This window comes from Bombina bombina, chromosome 7 (assembly GCF_027579735.1).
Source record: "Bombina bombina isolate aBomBom1 chromosome 7, aBomBom1.pri, whole genome shotgun sequence".
Lineage (NCBI taxonomy): Eukaryota > Metazoa > Chordata > Amphibia > Anura > Bombinatoridae > Bombina > Bombina bombina.
In genome coordinates this window covers 52,494,452-52,514,610 of record NC_069505.1, presented here as the reverse complement: position 1 = coordinate 52,514,610, position 20,159 = coordinate 52,494,452, and the positions used below count along the sequence as shown (strand labels likewise).

Genomic DNA, 20,159 nt, shown 5'->3' with positions numbered 1-20,159 from the left:
TTTTGCGGTGTTTGTGTTTAGCTGTAATTTTCCTCTTACTTATTTTCTGTACCCACACATATTAAACAGTTTTTCTCGGCATTAAATGGACTTTCTAAAGATACCATTATTTTCATCATATCTTATAATTTACTTTTAAAAAAATTATAAAATATGATGAAATAATTGAAAAAAACACACTTTTTCTAACTTTGACCCCCAAAATCTGTTACACATCTACAACCACCAAAAAACACCCATGCTAAATATTTTCTAAATTTTGTCATGAGTTTAGAAATACCCAATGTTTATATGTTCTTTGCTTTTTTAGGTAGCACTTTGCTATTTCCAAACCATTTTTTTTCCAAAATTAGCGAGTTATGTTGTAACACTGATATCTGTCAGGAATTCCTGAATAACCCTTCACATGTATATATTTTATTTTAGTAGACAACCCAAAGTTGTCTACATGTATATATTTTATTTTAGTAGACAACCCAAAGTATTGATCTAGGCCCATTTTGGTATATTTTCATGCCACCGCCAAATGCGATCAAATAAAAAAAAAAAAGTTCACTTTTTCACAAACTTTAGGTTTCTCACTGAAATTATTTACAAACAGCTTGTGCAATTATGGCACAAATGGTTGTAAATGCTTCTCTGTGATCCCCTTTGATAAGAAGTAGCAGACTTATATGGCTTTGGCGTTGCTTTTTGGTAATTAGAGAGCTTGTAGGGTTAATTTTAGCTTTAGTGTAGTGTAGTAGAAAACCCAAAGTATTGATCTATGCCCATTTTGGTATATTTCATGCCACCATTTCACCGCCAAATGCGATCAATAAAAAAAATCTACCTATTTGCCACCATGTACCCAGTTTGCCATTCAAAAAGTATGTATTTTTTTTTTAATTAAAATAAGATATTTTCTGTAGTGTAGCTGCCCCCCCTCAATATCTTACCTCCCTCCCCCTCCCAGATCCCTTTTCCAATATCCCAGATAGCCCCACCATCGGCGTCCAGAATGTTTTTTTGCCCCCAGCCGCTTCCGCAGACTGACGCGCAAATGTACATTACCAGAACAGGAAGCCTTCCTATACTTTTTTAAAATATTTTTTTTTTATTAAGTTATATGCATGAAATACAACAAAAGCATTTTTCCAACAATAAAGGTTAGCAAGTTGCAATTGCACAGTACTTAGGCCATAGAGGTACAAAGAAAACTTCCCTTGCACCAGATTTCAAGCAACCAGTCCATGTGAGATTTAGTCTATTCATCTGGGCTAATGTCTTTGGCATACCGAGAAAATATAACTCCATTAGATTGCTTATCTTTGTTTGCTTATGCTCTTGAGTGCAGGACTATTACATAAGGGTGTTACAACAATCAGGGTGTATATGACAAGACCTCTATTTAACAAAACCTCTACGCATCAATACTAAACTTCATTTGGAACAAAAGAAAAAGGAAAAAACAAAAAGAACAAAACAGAAATAAAGACATCAACATAATAGGTTACATTATTAAAAGGGGTGACTCATGTGCTCGGGTGTCAGAAATGTTGCTACACTATAGCTAAGTTAGCGCTTTTTGGGAAGTAATGTGTTCCTGCTATAAGAAGCTATTATATAGCATACATGGCTGAGACCATTCATGTCAATCCTACTTGGGCTTATATTTATATGACTCCCACAAAAGTAGCATGTCTTCAAAAAAGGCTAAGCCTCCTATTTGGAGATAATGAAATCTTTCTAAAACTATATCTGAGTTGACCAATTTCTCCCATTCACCAATAGTAGGAATTTTGGTAGTTTTCCAACATCTGGGTATCATTTGTCTTGCCTTGTTTAACATAATATAAAACAGCTGTTTGCGAATTTTGCATGTTATGGGAGGATCATTGTGGAGAAGTGCTAATTCTATGCTCGGGTTAATTTGTGTGTGTAAGACTGCATTAATTTCTTGGAAAATTGCTGACCAAAAATTTCTGATAGGTTCACAGTCCCACCAGATATGTGTCATATGTCCTGGTAGGCCGCAACCTCTCCAGCAGGCGTCTGAACTCCCTCTAAAAATGCGCTTAATTTTGGCTGGGGTCATGTACCACCGCATACAAACTTTAATATTTGTCTCTTTTGCTCTTGCAGAATGAGCTGAATGTGATAAACTCTCAAATCTTAACTGCCAATCTTTAGTGAGTGTAGTCGTTTCTAGCTCTTTATCCCACCCTGCAGTGTATGAAGGCAGGTTCGGAAATCTATTCTCCAAAACCATCTTGTATAGCGTAGAAACCGATCTGAGACCCTTTAAATCACTCAAGCATGCTTGCTCGAATTTTGTCAAAGGTCGCATAAAGTCTGCTTTACTTTTATGTGTGAGTAGAAAATGTCTCGCCTGATGGTAATTAAACCAGGAAGCAAAAAAGGGGATTGATAATGAGTCAATTTGTTGTTTGGATTTTACCTTGTTGTTTTCTAATAAAGTGTGAATCTGTACTGGGGAAATTTGGGTAGCATATATACTCTTCTCCTGTGCGAGTCCTGGAGGAAACTCTGGATTAAGTAATAAGTTTGTAAGTGGGGAATATTTTGAAGAAATTTTCGGGTATGCCTTAAGGACATGTAGCCAGTCTCTCCAGGTCTCGTTAGACATGGAGGACTGGGAGACAGTAGGATTCCCCAATGCCTGGATATTCCAGCATTTGTTTCCTAAGTGATTTGTGTCTGCCATATTTGTTTCTATTTGTACCCATCCCTTAGATTTATCTCCCTCATAACCGCACCACTCCAGGACACGCTGAAGAGAGATCGCAAGTTTATATGAGTTAAGGTGTGGGACCCCTAGACCACCTTGCTCAGGAACTTTATAAATCGTGCTTTTATTAATACGTCTCCAAATATAATCATTCAATATTTTTTGCAAGATATCTACTTCCCTGGAGATGTGCTGGACCGGCACGGTCTGTAGGATATACAATGCTTTAGGTAGTAGTACCATCTTAGCTGCTTGGATTCTACCCAACCACGTAATATTTTTTAGAAGCCAAGAAGAGGTTAGGGATTGAAACTCATTAATTAGTTCCCCATAGTTGTGTTTGCGTGTTGATTGACTATTTGGAGTCAGAAAGACTCCCAGATATTTAAGACGGTTGGTTTGTACTTTTAAGGGGCAGAGTGCTCTGATGTCCTCTAGCGTCTGTTGGGGAATCTTAATCGGTAAGAATTCCGACTTTGTCATGTTAACCAAAAAATTAGATACCCTGCCAAAAGAGGAAAGCTCGGTCATTGCATGTGTGATAGATCTAAGTGGGTCAGTTATCGTCAGTAGGAGGTCGTCTGCGTAAATTGCCATTTTATGCTGTCTAGTGCCTGCTATAATTCCCTTAATGTGCGGATTCTCTCTAATTCTAATTGCGAGTGGTTCAAGTGATAAAATAAATAACAATGGGGATAAGGGGCAGCCTTGTCTCGACCCGTTTCTGATTTCAAAGGACTCAGAGAGCGTCCCATTCACTCTCACCTGTGCTGTTGGATTAGAGTATAGGGCCATAATTCTTTGGATAAACTGGTCTGGGAAATTAAATCTACTAAGAGTCGCTCGTAAATAGGTCCAGTCAAGTCTGTCGAATGCCTTTTCGCCGTCAGTGGAGAGGAAAAGGGCTGGTATGTTAGTTGTGGAAACAAGGTCTATGAGATTAAGTACTTTCACAGTGTTGTCTTTCGCCTCTCTGTTAGGTACGAAGCCTGTCTGATCTTGATAGATTAGTTCTGGGAGGAATTGATTTATGCGAGAAGCCAAAATTTTTGCATATAGTTTTAAGTCTCTGTTAAGTAGGGATATTGGTCTAAAGTTGGCGGGGACATCAGGCACCCTGCCCGGTTTTTCTAATACGGAGATATGTGCTTGCAACATGGTATCAGGGAATTCATGACCTTCTGCTATGTGATTAAATAAAGAGGTTAAATGCGGGGCAAGATATTTTGAAAAGGTTTTATAATACAGGCCCGAGAAACCATCCGGGCCCGGTGCTTTGCTAGCTTTCAGGGTACGTATAGCATCTAATACTTCTTTAATGGTAAAGGGTTGGTTCAGGGTCTCTCTTTGCTCGCTACTCAGTTGTGGTATTTGAATACTAGAAAGGTATTGGTGGCATGTGTGACTATGAGTGGTGTCTTTCATATCTGGGAATAAGTTGTAAAGTTTATGATAGAAAGATTTAAATACTTCAGCTATTTTATGAGTGTCTTCTGACCATTTTCCTGAATCATTTTTAATTGAGTGTATATATGTTTTTTGTTGTCTATGCTTTAAAGCTCTTGCTAGCCATTTCCCTGCCTTGTTGCCCTCCCTATAGAATGTCTGTTGGAAGAACAATAATTGTCTTTGAGCATCTATCTGGAGGAAGTTATTTAATTGTGCACGCTTTGAGTTAAGGTTATCCAAAACAAGGTTGTTGTCAGGGGACTGCTTATGCAGGTAGTCTAAATCTGCAATTTCTTTAGCCAAGGTGGTACATTCTTCTCTCCTCTTTCTTGTTATATATGCTTTAAGTTTAATGAGTTTGCCCCTTATTGTACTCTTGTGTGCCTCCCAAATTGTTGTAAAGTGTATATCTGGTGTGTTGTTAATTGTGAAATATGATTTAACGAGTTTAGCTAGTCTCTTTACTTGTTGTTTCCCCTTGAGGAGTGACTCGTCTAATCTCCACTGATACTGTCTGAGCGGAGCTGAGGGCCAAGCTATTTCACATAATGCCAGCGAATGGTCTGACCAAGTGGTATGTCTGATCTCAGCTGTTTTTAGATATGAAAGAGTTAAGTGATCTACGAAAATGTAATCCAATCTAGAATAGCAACTATTGGGAATCGAGAAGAATGTGAAGTCTTTTTTTGGGGGGATTGAAACATCTCCATGAGTCATGTACCCCAAGCAATTAAAAAAATTTCCAGATGCTTTGCAAGTTTGGAATTTTTTGTCTGGTTTTGGGGTTAGAGCAGTCGATCTGGGAATCTAAAGGGACATTAAGGTCGCCTGCTATGATCAAGGAACCTTTAGTCTGAGCTAAAATAGAGTTGGTGGTTGCATTAATAAATTTGCTCTGGCGTCTATTGGGTGCATATAAGTTCACTAATGTGATGGGCTTGCCAAAGAGAAGACCCGTTACACATAAGTACCTGCCCTCTTTGTCCTGTTCTACATGTATTTTGCTAAAGGCAAGTGACTTATGAATCAATATGCTGACACCATTAATTTTCTTGGCTGGGTGAGAACTGTGAAAGTGCTGTGGGTAGTTAGATGAAAAGAATTTGGGTATTTGTTTAGTTTTAAAGTGTGTCTCCTGTAGCATGAGGATCTGGCCCCCTTTCTTATGAAGATCCAAAAGTGCCATCCTACGCTTATTCGGGCAATTTAGCCCCTTTGTATTTTGAGATATAATTGTGAAAGCCTGTGAAGTGTTTCTATTCATTGTACCTATTTTTGTACTGTATGACTCTGTGTTTAGATAGTGCCCTTACATACTTCCCTCTGAAGCACTCCGAGCACACCCGTTTATGCACATACATCATTGTAGTAACCTTAAAAAAAGAAAAAATTATAAAAAAGTAAGTAACCAAACATTTTACCCCTTTCCTAGTCGAAAGGGTACAATACATTATCTTAACTATAGGAGAGAATATCTCCCAACTGGCTGAGAGTAAAAGTAGTACAGCTATCCCATTTTAACAGGGAAAATAAAAAATAAAAATAAAATAAACAATTCTGGGTTAAATACTAAACTGAGTTAAACCAGCCTATCGGCCTCTGAAACGAAGAAAAAGGATTAACAATGAACCTGTGAGACATTTCCATTAGCATAACATATTGCTAGCAAGTAAAAGTCTCTAGTCTCTCAAATTCCTATTTGTAACATTACCAAGACTGCCTATGCAGCATAGATTGTCTCTTATCACAAGAAAGTCTTTCACATTTATTTCCTGGAAAAGAAGAACATGTATGGTAGCATGACAATATTACTGTAAAACCAAACATAGATAAAAGGATACAGCTTAACCCGCTCAGGGACCGTCTTTCTCCTGCAAGCTATTTTGGGTGCCCGTGTTCAATCTGCGTGTTCTTCTCTGCTGTACCTGCTGCCACTTCCGCCTCTGAGGTAGCGGGTTATTACTGAGTCCCGGTTTGAGTTGGTTTTGTGCCTCTTCTCCCTCCTCTATCACAGGAGGAGTAACATCTAGGGCTTTGCAGATCTGCTTAACGTCTCCTGGTGCAGTGCATATGAATCTCTTTCCTTGCCAGGGGATAATTAACTGAAAAGGGAATCCCCATCTGTATGGGATATTTAGTTTCCTGAGAAGCATGGTAAAAGGTTTGAGTTCTTTTCTTTTGAGAAGGGTCCTCTGCGATAGGTCTGCATAAAATTGAAGATCGGCATTTTCGTACTTGACAGGTTGTTTTTCACGGGCCTAGCTTCATAAGCTCTTCTTTGACCTGATAGTTTGTTATTCGTACAATTATGTCCCTGGGTGGTTGTGTATCTAGTGGTTTAGGGCGGAGTGCCCTATGGGCTCTGTCTATCTCGATCTTTATTGGGGATTCTGTTTGTTTCAGAGAATTAAAGAGATCTTGTAAGTATTGCTCTAGGCCCAATGGCGGTATAGATTCGGGGACACCTCTAATTCTGATATTTTGCCTTCTACTTCTGTTTTCAGCATCATCAATTTTTTCTTCCAGTCCCAGTATGACTTCATTCTGTTTGTGAATGGTGGTGTGTAGAGCAGATATTGCCGTAGAGTGAGTATCTTGGGTAGTTTCCACTGCCTCCACTCTGTGCCCTATTTCAGACATTTCTTTCTTTAGGTCGTTGATTTCCTCTTTGATACATTGCTTAACTTGCAGAACTAAAGCAGAGAAATCCTTTTTCGAAGGGAGTGACTCAAATAAAGCTTTAGTCACTGTGATGGTGTCTGTCATAGTTTCAGAGTCCGAGTCTGAGGATGAATATGCTGCAACAGAGTCCTGCAGGCCCATTTATCAAGCTCCGTACGGAGCTTGAAGGGCCGTGTTTCTGGCGAGTCTTCAGACTCGCCAGAAACACAACTTATGAAGCAGCGGTCTAAAGACCGCTGCTCCATAACCCTGTCCGCCTGCTCTGAACAGGCGGACAGGAATCGCCGGACATCAACCCGATCGAATACGATCGGGTTGATTGACAGCTCCCTGCTGGCGGACGATTGGCCGCGAGTCAGCAGGGGGCGGCGTTGCACCAGCAGCTCTTGTGAGCTGCTGGTGCAATGTTAAATGCGGAGAGCGTATTGCTCTGCGCATTTAGCGAGGTCTTGCGGACCTGATCCGCAGTGTCGGATCAGGTCCGCAAGCCCTTTGATAAATGGGCCTGCCGGTCTTCATTAGGATTTAAACTTGTAGATTTGGCCTCTACCGATTTAAAAAAAAATGTTAACTGAGGGAGTAATCTGACTTCTTTGTTTTGGTACGGCCCCTTTTTTATTAATTTTTTTAGGAGACATGTTTGCCTTGTTCAATGTCCGAGTCTGTATTTTATAGATACCCTTTACACAGGTTAATATCTGGTGGGGACCCAGCACATTAATGAGTTGTTGAGTAAAGCTCGCCCCAAGCAAAAGCACCTTGATCAGGTGTTCACAGAGCTATGTTACTTATTGTGGCTTAGGAGCTGCGATATAGGTCACTGCCAAACGTATATTTCTTGTGATTTAAGCCCAGTGACAGGGCATTGCTGCGTTGCGCATTAAACAAATAATCGGTATGCGTAAAATCCCTTTCAAGCGTCAGGCAATGGCGTGGGCCTCTTCTCCAGCAGAATATGAAACAGGTTAAGAGCCTTACCCCTTGTGCTGTATACAGTGTCGCAAGTAATTTCAAAGCATAGATGTGTAGGCACAGATGAATATTCCTTCCAGTTATAGACATATAACAAGGACATATAGAGCCCTTTGAAGTCGGTCACATTAGGTTTGAGCCGAGCATTTTGCCTTAAATGTTGCTTCACATAATACCTTTCTGACACATAGGCAGTTCTTAGCTATTGCAGGTCTTTAGGCTGATCATATAAGTCTCTCAGTTACTGATCTGAATCACCCATGTTTCATAAATCCATGTGCAGCTAAGATGTAATCTCTCTCATTGATTAATGAGCCTCTGCTATGCAGTATTTAAAACCTTTAAGTGCCTCTAAACAATTGTGGTCTCTGAACTCAGACCCGTGTTATGTTTGCTAGCCGAGAGTTTTTATTTTAGGCAGTGTCCAATACTCTCACATTACCTCTCCCTCGGCTACCGCTGTAGATATGAGCCGCGTCTGTGGTTTGCATGAAGTTCCGGTGCGTGTAGGCCCATCCAGCCTCACATCCGACAGCCCGCTCTTCACTTGGGCTATGCAACACCTCGGGGCTAAGTTATTCTCCCGGTTATGGCGAACTAACAATTCTCAGCCAGACAGGGCACAGGAGCCGTTTCAAGCCGCGGCCATTTCCTTGGCTGGCTAGCTCCGCCCCCGCCTTCCTATACTTTTTATGTTACACAATAATGTTTTCGGCAGCCGGATCCGGTCACCAAAATTGAGTTATAACAAGCCATTGGACAGCATATTTATCGGTTTGCAAGTGCAAGCACACGTAATTACGGCTCACTGGAAGCAAGCTCTGTGTGTGCTTTGTCCCTATATGTCATGGGACAATAGATTTCTAGGTATAAGTTGAAGAGAAACAATCTTGTTTTGTTAGTTGAGCATAAAAAAAAAAGTTAAATTTCCTTTTAACCCCTTCCCGCAGTTAGGACAGCATGGAACGTCCTAGTCGTTTGGCTGTACTGAAGCCATAGCTGCTTGCTTAATGGGATCGTGGGCTGGAGGGCGTGTCTAGTGTCATAGGAACCCCCCCCCCCCAGACCAGATCTCATCATTTAAATCACGTAATCGCATGAACGATCATGGGATTTCATTCTCTACTTAACTGTTTACATCTAGACAAATAAGCCCAGGCATGAAAGGGTTTACCTTTTTTTTGCATGTACTCTTTAAATGTTGCTTTAAAAGAAAATCACCCACCCCCAAAAAAATTGTGAGTGACTTTGGTGCATAAAGGCAATTAATGGCAGCAGGCTGTAATGCCCCATACAAAACAAAATCAGCATAGAAACATTTCTTTTAAAAAAAAACAAAAAAAAAACAAACAACAAATCATTTTAAAATGCTCTTTTTAGATGTAAGAAAAGAAATTACATTGAGTATACCTGTAGACCGAGCTTGCAACATGTGATTACACAGTGATTTCTTAGATCAGTGCAGGAGTTAATTTACATCTGGAATCTGATGGGGGTAAACTTGAATATACACAAGTGGTTTTTTTTTTAAAGAGGAGAATCCCTGAAATTATCATTTGCAAAATCCTTCATATTTAACTAATGAAAACTTATTTTGTATATACATCCATTGCAATGAAGTGTTTAATTAGTGACATAACTTATTATTATTGTTATACTTTATTTATGAAGCGCCAACATATTCCGCAGCGCTGTCAATGGGTACAATTCATTTAGATAAAACAATGATAAAAAACTTGTAGGAAACTGGACAAATTTTTACTTACACATACAGGAGGAATTGAGGGCCCTATTCCCGTGGGAATTTACAATCTAGAAGGGTAGGAGGTTGAGAAACAGGAGGTGAGGACTGCAAGAGTGAGAAAGATGTTAATGCAGAGTTAGATGAGGGAAATGTTAGGTAAGTGAAATTAATTTATTATTGGCTTAAGTGGTAGGGTTCTCTGAACAAAATAAGTCTTCAGGGAGCATTTAAAGGAAAGAGGATTAGGGCAAAGCCTGACAGCACGAGGGAGAGTGTTCCAGAGGGTAGGTGCTGCTTGATAGAAGTCACCAGAAAATGACACAGAAAAAGACTTGTGAGAAAGATAAGAGTGAATCCAAGAAAGAGCAGTGTCACAAAGGCCAAGAGAGCTAAGGGTCTGTAGGAGGAGGGGGTGGTCAACTGTGTCGAAGGCAGCTAAGAGGTCAAGTAAAATGAGTATAGAGTAGTGGCCGTTACTTTTATCAGAAAGAAGATTGTTAGTTTTTAGGGCGGAATCCAGATTGCAGGGGTCAAGCAAGGAGTTGGGGGACAGGAAGTGGGTTAGGCGTTTGTAAACTAGTTTTTCCAGGAGTTTTGATGCTAGTGGAAGCAGTGATATGGGGCAGTAGCTTTCAGGAGAATTAGGGTCAAGAAAGGGTTTTTTGAGTATGGGAGTGACTTTTGCATGTTTGAAAGAAGATGGGAATGAACCTTTAGAGAGCGATAGGTTGAAGATGTGAGTAAGAGCAGGAGTGAGGGTGGAAGACGGGGAGGGTATTAGATGGGAAGGGATAGGGTCGAGCGGGCAGGTAGTGAGGCGAGAGGAAGATAGTAAAGAACAAACTTCATTCTCAGTGGCTGGATAGAAGATTCAGAGCGTGGCAGAGGGAGTAACTGTGCCTGGTGTTTTTTGTTTAAAAAGTAGTCTGCCAGGTCTTGAGCACTAAAGACAGACGGAGGGGTGGAGCAGGTGGGTAGAGGAGAGAGTTAAAGGTGGAGAAGAGTTGTTTAGTGTTTGAGGAAAGAGTAGATATGAGAGAAGAGAAGTAGGTTTGCTTGGCTAAGTGAAGGGCAGATGTGTATGAACGAAGAATAAACTTATAGTGGATGAATATATAAACAAAGGTTCCCCATTAAAAATTTACAAGCTTTTTTTAAAGGGACAAAATTAAACTTTTAGGATTCAGATAGAAAATACAATTTAAAAACAAAACAAAAAAACTGAGTTCCAGGCACCTTTAAAAAATAAATGATACTGGAGTATATAAAAGTATCCAAACTTTATTCTACAAAAAGATTAAAATAACAGAGCTCCTGCTATATAGAAACTGTAAGATCCAGCACCATATAGCATGGGTAGCTTTCTATACGCGTTTTGTTTTGCTCCTGCCCTTGTTCAATGGCTACATTCGTGTTTGGGCTTTTATGCCTCTATTTATAATAATTTGAATTACTTCACACCTGCACATTAATTAATTAGTGGACTGGATGCATAGTGACACCTGAGATACAATGTGTACTCAGGTAAAATATTTTATATACAATGTTACTAATCTAGTATTCATTTAACATCCTTATATAGTTAAAGCTTAAAGCGATGGTAAAGTTCCATATATCTATATCAAGTATTGCATTAGTTGAATAAAATCAATATAACTTTCATTCATCGTTTTAAATAAATTTGCGTATAAATGAAGTTATAGGCCCCTATTTATCAAGGTCTGGCGGACCTGATCCGACAGTGCGGATCAGGTCCGCCAGACCTTGCTGAATACGGCGAGCAATACACTTGCCGTATTCAGCATTGCACCAGCAGCTCACAAGAGCTGCTAGTGCAACGCCGTCCCCTGCAGACTCTCAGCCAATCAGCCGCCAGCAGGGGGGGTGTCAATCAACCCGATCGTACTCGATCGCGTTGATTTCCGGCGATGTCTGTCCGCCTGCTCAGAGCAGTCTTTGTGACCGCTGCCTCATAACTGCTGTTTCTGGCGAGTCTGAAGACTCGCCAGAAACACGGGCCGTCAAGCTCCATTCGGAGCTTGATAGATAGGCCCCATAACCTTTATAAAGGCAATTTTTCAACCTCATATATTCAACCCGTATTTTTATTTATTTTTTACATTTCGATCACGTTTTTGTAGAATCCAATTGAAAGTTTGGCCGTTAGGTGACCGTCACTACGCATCATCCACCCCTTTTAGCAACAGTGCATGCGCTGTTCAATTTATCATTGCATTGCAAACTGAGCACGCTCCCATGTTACGCATGCATGGTAATTACAGGTAGGAATCCCTTCCTACGTCATAGGCATCTTATAAACGCTACGGACAAGCGCATCACTTTACTTTTTACAGATGAATGCTGCATCGCCAATTAGCGCATGCAAAGTTGAAAGCAGCATCGGGAACATGCTTTTGAGCAATGTAGAGAGCAGGTGGGACCGCTCTAGACGTCACTGTCACAAATATCTCAGGATTCAGCTCCTAAGGAGTTAACTTTGTGTAGCTTGCACTCAAAACAGTTATTTGTTTTCAAGAAGAATTGTGTTTGTATTTTCTTTGAAGTGCCAGAACCCTCTAACTAGCCACCAAATGCTAGTGTGTATGCATTGAGTCATAAAATCACTGAAGCTCTTAGTCACAGAGATACACAGGATAAAGTTTATGGCTTAAGCTGTCAATAGAATGCATGATGCAAAACAGGTCCTTCATTACAAAAACTGACCAGGTCACTGACAGGACATTGGTATATTATGTACATATGTGGGTTAAAAGTGTTATAACCTTAACGGCAGGTAAATATGACAACCTATGGCATATTTGATATCAAACTGGTTCTCCCAATAAAACTAAGAGGTTCTAAATATGTAAATATAGAAATTTCTTACCTAGCAGGAATGATAATGGATTGTATAAATTTAGGCAAGAAATTTAGTCTATTGAAGGTTGTAAAGACAGTGGGGTTTCTTAGCCCGCCCAGGAGGGTGTGGTTAAGCAACATGATCTCTGAGAAGTAGGTTTAAGAATCTTATTTTTTAACAATAAGATTGTCATTCTTACAAGGGGAGCTGCTGTACGGAAGTAAGGAGCCATCATTTTCTTGCCATTCCCCTGGCGCAGATCTTGAAGCTAGTAAAGTATTCAATTCTGTTTTTCTCCTTTTTATTTTAAAACACTGTTTGCGTGTGTAATTTTATTTGTAACAACTTTTTATTATTAATGCATTGTGCATAATATTTTTGGCATAATAAATAATTCCTTTATTAAGTTTGGCCTTTGTCTAATAATTGAACCACGTTACTGAAAGAGACTGGAATATTAGAACTGTATAATTTTAGGTTATTTTCTGCTAAATTGTATTTCTAGAGTTAATGTGTAAAGTCTGGGGTTTTCCTTAAGATTTTCCCTTTAATAAATTTTAAGTGGTGGCAGCATTTGAGCTATAGGTGACAGAAAAGGGGGCTGAAAACCCTTTCTGTGCCAAATAAGTGACTGGTGCAGGGTTGGATAACCTTGGTTCGTCACAAATTGGTGGGCAGCGGTGTAGATAATTTTTATTATTATTAGATTTTAGTGCTTGTGGATTTGCTAGTGTGGAAATCCCGGTACTAAAAGAGATTGTTTCTTACAATTTCCAAAGGCTAAAACTCAGTGCATTATATAGTGACACATTGCAAACAGTCCCCTTCCCTATTCTCTGTTGTTCTTTTCTATTTTATTTTTGCTATGGAGGCATACGAGCAGCGATCTAAAGAGGCACTTATACTCCTATGCCAGGAGCGGGATATTCCAACACGTTCAAAGAACAAAGATTTACTAATACAAGCTCTTGTTGAATATGATAACAGCCAAATCACACCAGTTGAGGTCTCAGGAGAGATGTCTGCAGCTGGGGGCAGCGATTCATCAGAATCTGGGGATCCCTTGGACTGTTATTTGCAAACTGTTCTTAAACATATGGGCTCAGTGGATGCAAGTTTGCGCATGGAACTGATTACAAAGTTATATGAAAGACAGGCTGCTGAACGACAAGCTGCTGTGGCTGAGAGACAGGCGTCTCTGGCAGCTGAGAGAGAGGCTCTGGCAGCTGAAAGACAGGCTGCTGAACGACAGGCAGAGAGAGAGTATCAGCTACAGCTTGCACGGTTGGAGAGAGGGATGGTCTCACCTGTTGTTGGTGAACCTAGAGACCTACCTGCTCCCAGAGTGCGTGCAGAGAACTTTCCCACCCTGGAGAAAGATGGAGATGTGGATGTATTCCTGTGTAGCTTTGAGAAAGTTTGCAGACAGTTCCAGTTGCCAAGGGAGCAGTGGGCCAAGTACCTTACCCCTGGCCTGAAAGGTCCTGCACTGGAGGCGTTTGCTGAACTACCCCCAGAGTTTGATCAGGACTATGATTCCATTAAAGCTGCACTGCAGAGGAGATACAATCTTACTCCTGAAGTTTACCGAAATAAATTCCGTTCCCTGCAGAAAGGTTTGTCAGAGAGCTATATTACAGCTGTTGGGAACTTGATGACAGCCTTTAAACAGTGGGTCAGAGGATTAAAAGTTGCCACAATGGAGGAGCTGGAAGATTTGATGGTGAAGGAGCAATTTATGCAGCTGTGCCCAGCCGGAGTTCAAGAATGGGTTTTAGATCGGAAGCCCATAACAGCATTGGAAGCTGGCAAGCTGGCTGATTTTTACACAGCTAACAGGTCTCCAGAGAATGGGAGGAAATCCTTTTCTAAAGGGGGATCCACCTGTAAAGGAGCTGCTGCACGACCCCCCTTCACAAAACCTGCTGTGCCTTTATCCAGTGTGTCTGCTCCCTCTGGGAAAGGAGGGGCGGGTGCTGCATCTGGGCAGGGAGATACTTGCAAGTGTTTTGCTTGTCAAAAAATGGGTCACATCAGCACTAACTGCCCAGAGAGGAAGAAACCTTCAGCATCAGCAGGAGGAGGCCGCTCCTCAGGATTATCATCTTCTGTTTTGTTTGTAACCCGGCCAGAGGAAAGTACCAATGAGAACCTACAACCTGTGACTGTTGGAGATAAGGTAACATTAGGGCTAAGAGACACGGGTGCAGAAGTGACTATTGTACGTCCAGAGCTAGTTAGCTCGGAGGACATTATCCCTGGAAAGACTCTAGCAGTAAAAGGGATTGGGGGAGTACAACCTGCAGTGCCTATGGCACGAGTATATCTAGATTGGGGAGCCGGAAGAGGGTTAAGAGATGTGGGAGTGTCAGATAATATTCCTACAAATGTATTGCTTGGTACTGATTTGGGTAGATTATTGTCACAGTATATACCTGATCATGATACCTGTGACCTAGGTAAACAAGATAAGGGTCCTAATGTACAAGAGACCATGTGTAACTATGCTCAGATATGTGCTGAAGGGGAGGGGGGGCAGGGTGTGTGTGTGTGACGCAGCCTTTACCTGAACCAGACATGTCTGTAGTGCCCTGTGAAAATATGGGAGGATGCACTGACAGAGAGAGAGAGCTGAATGAGAATGACAGTCTGTTGGTGTGTGAACCAATCATCCCTAAGTACCAAAAGTGTGTAGAAGTAGTGCCAGAGGGGGAGGGCCCCTCTGTATCAGTGGTGACCCGACAGCAGTCTGCCCAGATTAGGGAGCAGGGGGTGCTTCAGCCTGAGGACCCAGGGGAGAACACTGATAAGGAAGGTGGGGGGCCTCAAACAGCACAGTCACTAATAATTGGTCAGAGTCAGGATTTTCAGCAGGCCCAGGGGACCGATCCCACACTAGAGAAGATCAGGGACCTAGCTAGGCAGCTGCCTGCTGACTCTGATAAAGAGAGAGTGTACTGGGATAAAGGGAGGTTGTACCGGGAGTCCATTCCAGTGAAGGGACAGGATCCCTGGCTAGCTGAGAGACAGTTAGTTGTACCTAAACGGTTTAGAGCGCAACTGTTGGGAGTGGCCCATGAAATTCCTATGGCAGGACATCTAGGGGTACAGAGAACCAAAGCCCGGTTGTCCCATCACTTTTATTGGCCGGGGATGGGTACTGATGTTGCTAATTATTGTCGCTCCTGTCCTGCATGTCAGAAAGTGGGGAAACCTGGAGAGGTGGGACGTGCCCCTTTAATTCCCCTCCCCATAGTGACTGAGCCCTTTGAGAGGGTGGCTGTGGATATAGTAGGGCCCCTAGCTATCCCCAGCAGTTCAGGGAAAAGATTCATTCTGACTGTAGTGGATTATGCGACCCGCTACCCAGAGGCAGTGGCCCTGTCATCTATCAGAGCTGATAAAGTGGCTGATGCTTTATTGGGTATCTTTGCAAGGGTAGGTTTCCCTAAGGAAATGCTAACTGATCAGGGCACGCAATTTATGTCTGGCCTGATGCAGAGTCTATGTAAAAAGGTGCAGGTAGAACACCTAGTGACTAGCCCATACCACCCCCAGACCAATGGCTTGTGTGAAAGGTTTAATGGAACCCTGAAGCAGATGCTTAAAACCTTTGTGGAGTCACAGGGAAAGGACTGGGAGCATTACCTGCCACACCTCCTATTTGCTTATAGAGAGGTGCCCCAGGAATCCACTGGTTTCTCCCCCTTTGAACTCCTATATGGACGCAGAGTGCGTGGCCCCCTTGATCTGATCAGGGAGGGATGGGAAGGGAAATTGAGTGCTCAAGAGACCTCAGTAGTAGACTATGTGATAAGGTTCAGGGACAGAATGCATAGCCTAGTGGGGGAGGTACAGGAAAACCTAAAGGCTGCCCAGTCTAAGCAGAAGCAGTGGTATGACCGGAATGCCAGAGAGAGAGTGTATGATGTGGGACAGAAAGTGCTTGTTTTAATACCCATGAGACAGAACAAACTACAGGCTGCCTGGGAGGGTCCATTTACTATCCTAAAGAGGATGAATGATGTGAACTATGTGGTGTCTCTGGATGAGGAGGGTAAAAGGCAAAAAATCTATCATATAAATATGATAAAAGCTTATTATGACAGAGAACCCACCGTGTTAACTGTGTGTAGTTTGCCTGGGGAAGAGCATGAGACAGACCCTCTTGTTGATTTACTGGCCCCCACCAGGAAAAACAACACCCTAGAAGCTGCCCAGATTAGTGCCCACTTAACTGGGGATCAGCGGCATCAGCTGTCTGAGGTGCTTAGGCCTTACTACAGCATGTTCACAGGGAAGCCTGGCAGGACACACCTATTCACGCATCATGTAGATACTGGGAATCACCATCCCCTCAGACAAACAGCTTACAGGGTATCCTTGCAGGTCAGTGCTGACATAAAAAGGGAGATAGAGGAGATGCTAGAGCTTGGAGTGATTTGTAAGTCCCACAGCCCCTGGGCCTCCCTAGTGGTACTAGTCCCCAAAAAGGACAAAACCACTAGGTTCTGTGTAGATTACAGAAAGCTAAACTTGGTGACTGAATTTGATGCTTATCCTATGCCTCGCATAGATGAGCTACTGGACAGGCTAGCAGGGGCCAAGTATCTGAGTATCATGGATCTCAGCAGGGGATACTGGCAGATCCCTATGACCCCAGAAGCACAAGAGAGATCTGCCTTTATCACTCCTTTTGGGTTATATGAGTTCCAAGTGATGCCCTTTGGGATGAAAAATGCCCCTGCCACATTCCAGCGGCTAGTTAACCACTTATTGGAGGGGCTAGAGGGGCAAGCTGTTGCATACCTGGATGATATTGCAGTGTTCAGTGATACCTGGGAGGAACACCTCACACATTTAGCCAGTGTATTGGACCGAATAGCCACTGCTGGGCTAACTATAAAACCAGATAAGTGTCAGCTGGGCATGGGGGAGGTCCAGTACTTGGGTCACCTGGTGGGAGGAGGGGTACTTTGCCCCGAGCCCAGTAAAACTGAAGCCATAATGGCCTGGCCCACCCCTAAGACAAAGAAACAGGTTATGTCCTTCCTGGGTACTGCAGGGTACTATAGAAAGTTTGTGCCACACTATAGTACCATAGCCAAACCCCTAACAGACCTTACAAAGAAAAGCCTACCTCTCACAGTCAAATGGACCCCTGAGTGTGACAGGGCTTTTAATTTACTGAAAATTGCCCCTACGGCCTCCCCTGTACTACAGGCCCCTGATTTCCACAGGAGATTCATAGTGCAAACGGATGCTTCTAACTATGGGCTAGGGGCTGTGCTGAGTCAGGTGGATAAGAAAGGTGAGGAGCACCCCATTGTGTACCTCAGCAGGAAATTACTCCCGCGAGAAGTGGCATATGCCACTGTGGAAAAAGAGTGCCTTGCTATAGTTTGGGCCTTGCAAAAGCTACAGCCTTATCTGTATGGACGCCAGTTTACAGTGATAACTGACCACAATCCCTTACACTGGTTACATAGGGTAGCTGGCTCAAATGGTAAACTCCTCAGGTGGAGCCTAGCTCTACAACAACATGAGTTTACCATACAACATAAAAAGGGCAGTACGCATGGTAATGCTGATGGTCTGTCACGCCAGGAAGAGTGTCCCCTTTGACACGCATCGGGAGTGGCTTGTAGCCACCCCCTTTTGCGTCTCTTATTGGGGGAGGTGTCACAAATATCTCAGGATTCAGCTCCTAAGGAGTTAACTTTGTGTAGCTTGCACTCAAAACAGTTATTTGTTTTCAAGAAGAATTGTGTTTGTATTTTCTTTGAAGTGCCAGAACCCTCTAACTAGCCACCAAATGCTAGTGTGTATGCATTGAGTCATAAAATCACTGAAGCTCTTAGTCACAGAGATACACAGGATAAAGTTTATGGCTTAAGCTGTCAATAGAATGCATGATGCAAAACAGGCCCTTCATTACAAAAACTGACCAGGTCACTGACAGGACATTGGTATATTATGTACATATGTGGGTTAAAAGTGTTATAACCTTAACGGCAGGTAAATATGACAACCTATGGCATATTTGATATCAAACTGGTTCTCCCAATAAAACTAAGAGGTTCTAAATATGTAAATATAGAAATTTCTTACCTAGCAGGAATGATAATGGATTGTATAAATTTAGGCAAGAAATTTAGTCTATTGAAGGTTGTAAAGACAGTGGGGTTTCTTAGCCCGCCCAGGAGGGTGTGGTTAAGCAACATGATCTCTGAGAAGTAGGTTTAAGAATCTTATTTTTTAACAATAAGATTGTCATTCTTACAAGGGGAGCTGCTGTACAGAAGTAAGGAGCCATCATTTTCTTGCCATTCCCCTGGCGCAGATCTTGAAGCTAGTAAAGTATTCAATTCTGTTTTTCTCCTTTTTATTTTAAAACACTGTTTGCGTGTGTAATTTTATTTGTAACAACTTTTTATTATTAATGCATTGTGCATAATATTTTTGGCATAATAAATAATTCCTTTATTAAGTTTGGCCTTTGTCTAATAATTGAACCACGTTACTGAAAGAGACTGGAATATTAGAACTGTATAATTTTAGGTTATTTTCTGCTAAATTGTATTTCTAGAGTTAATGTGTAAAGTCTGGGGTTTTCCTTAAGATTTTCCCTTTAATAAATTTTAAGTTGTGGCAGCATTTGAGCTATAGGTGACAGAAAAGGGGGCTGAAAACCCTTTCTGTGCCAAATAAGTGACTGGTGCAGGGTTGGATAACCTTGGTTCGTCACAGTCACAAACAAGAGAACACGGAAATAGAGGTTGGGAGGAGTCATCAGGGAAACGGTAGAGATTTATAAATATATATTTTTAAAAATCTAACGCTATAATATAGAAAATAAGTTAGCGAGTACATTGTGGTAATATTAATAAATGCGTTGCTATCTTCAATAAGTCTAAACTTTACCTTCACTTTAATATATATTCTATTTTGGTTGATACACATTATATACAATTAAAGGGACAGTCTACACCAAGTTTTTTTTTTAATAACTTACTGTTGAATGCCAATTAAACATTGTCTAAGATGTCCCTTATGTCTCTGCTTCTATGAAGTGCAGGAAAAATGCAAAAATCAGATGCTAGTTTGCAGTTGAAAACGGTACTTAAGCCCCGCCCACCGCTTGGTTTAGAGTTGGATATGTCTAGTTGTGGCAAATGACAATCGACTCGTAAATAACTTTTAATGCATGCGCAATTGAAACAGGAGTGTCGCTGCATAAACATTCCCCAGAAACTGCAAGTTAACAGTTTTGTTCCGGCTGTGCATAGCGCTATACTGTGATAGCGGTGAATGCAGTGTCTCATCAGCTGTGGTCCTGTGAATAGTGTGAGCGTAGTGAGTCCACTCTGCTGCAGGCAGCAAAATGTTAGGATGGGGGAGAGGGGGATTTCCATGGCCGCAAACAAGGTGGACTGGCCAGGGGGTATCAACCTAAAAATTCCCTTCACTATTTATCACATTCCCATACACAAGAACGCTCCTGTCCTCTCTCCTCCAGCAGCTACACAGAACGCCTTTTAGTAAGGGAGCTGCACTCATAGATCGTCTCCCTAGCAATTCCTGTGTCTGTTTCTTATCACAGCCAACACGCTGCTACAGACCTGGTCTGACCTGCCCTCTGCTTCCTACAACCTCAGTTTTCCGTGTTTATTACATAATAAATCACCAACCTTCAGATAAGCTTGTGAATCAGTTTCTCT

General features: G+C 41.8%; 2 protein-coding genes across 2 annotated transcripts in view; one reads left to right on the top strand and one right to left on the bottom strand.

Moving 5' to 3' along the window:
- The window catches only part of SLC25A45 (solute carrier family 25 member 45), a 204,048-nt gene extending 198,537 nt beyond the window's left edge, over positions 1–5,511 (bottom strand). The window contains exon 1 of the mRNA XM_053720103.1: positions 5,498–5,511. The gene's annotated coding sequence lies outside the window, so the exon portion shown is untranslated. The remainder of the gene's footprint in view (positions 1–5,497) is intronic.
- The window catches only part of LOC128665865 (sulfotransferase 1 family member D1), a 150,384-nt gene that overhangs the window by 26,914 nt on the left and 103,311 nt on the right, over positions 1–20,159 (top strand). The window lies entirely within an intron of this gene.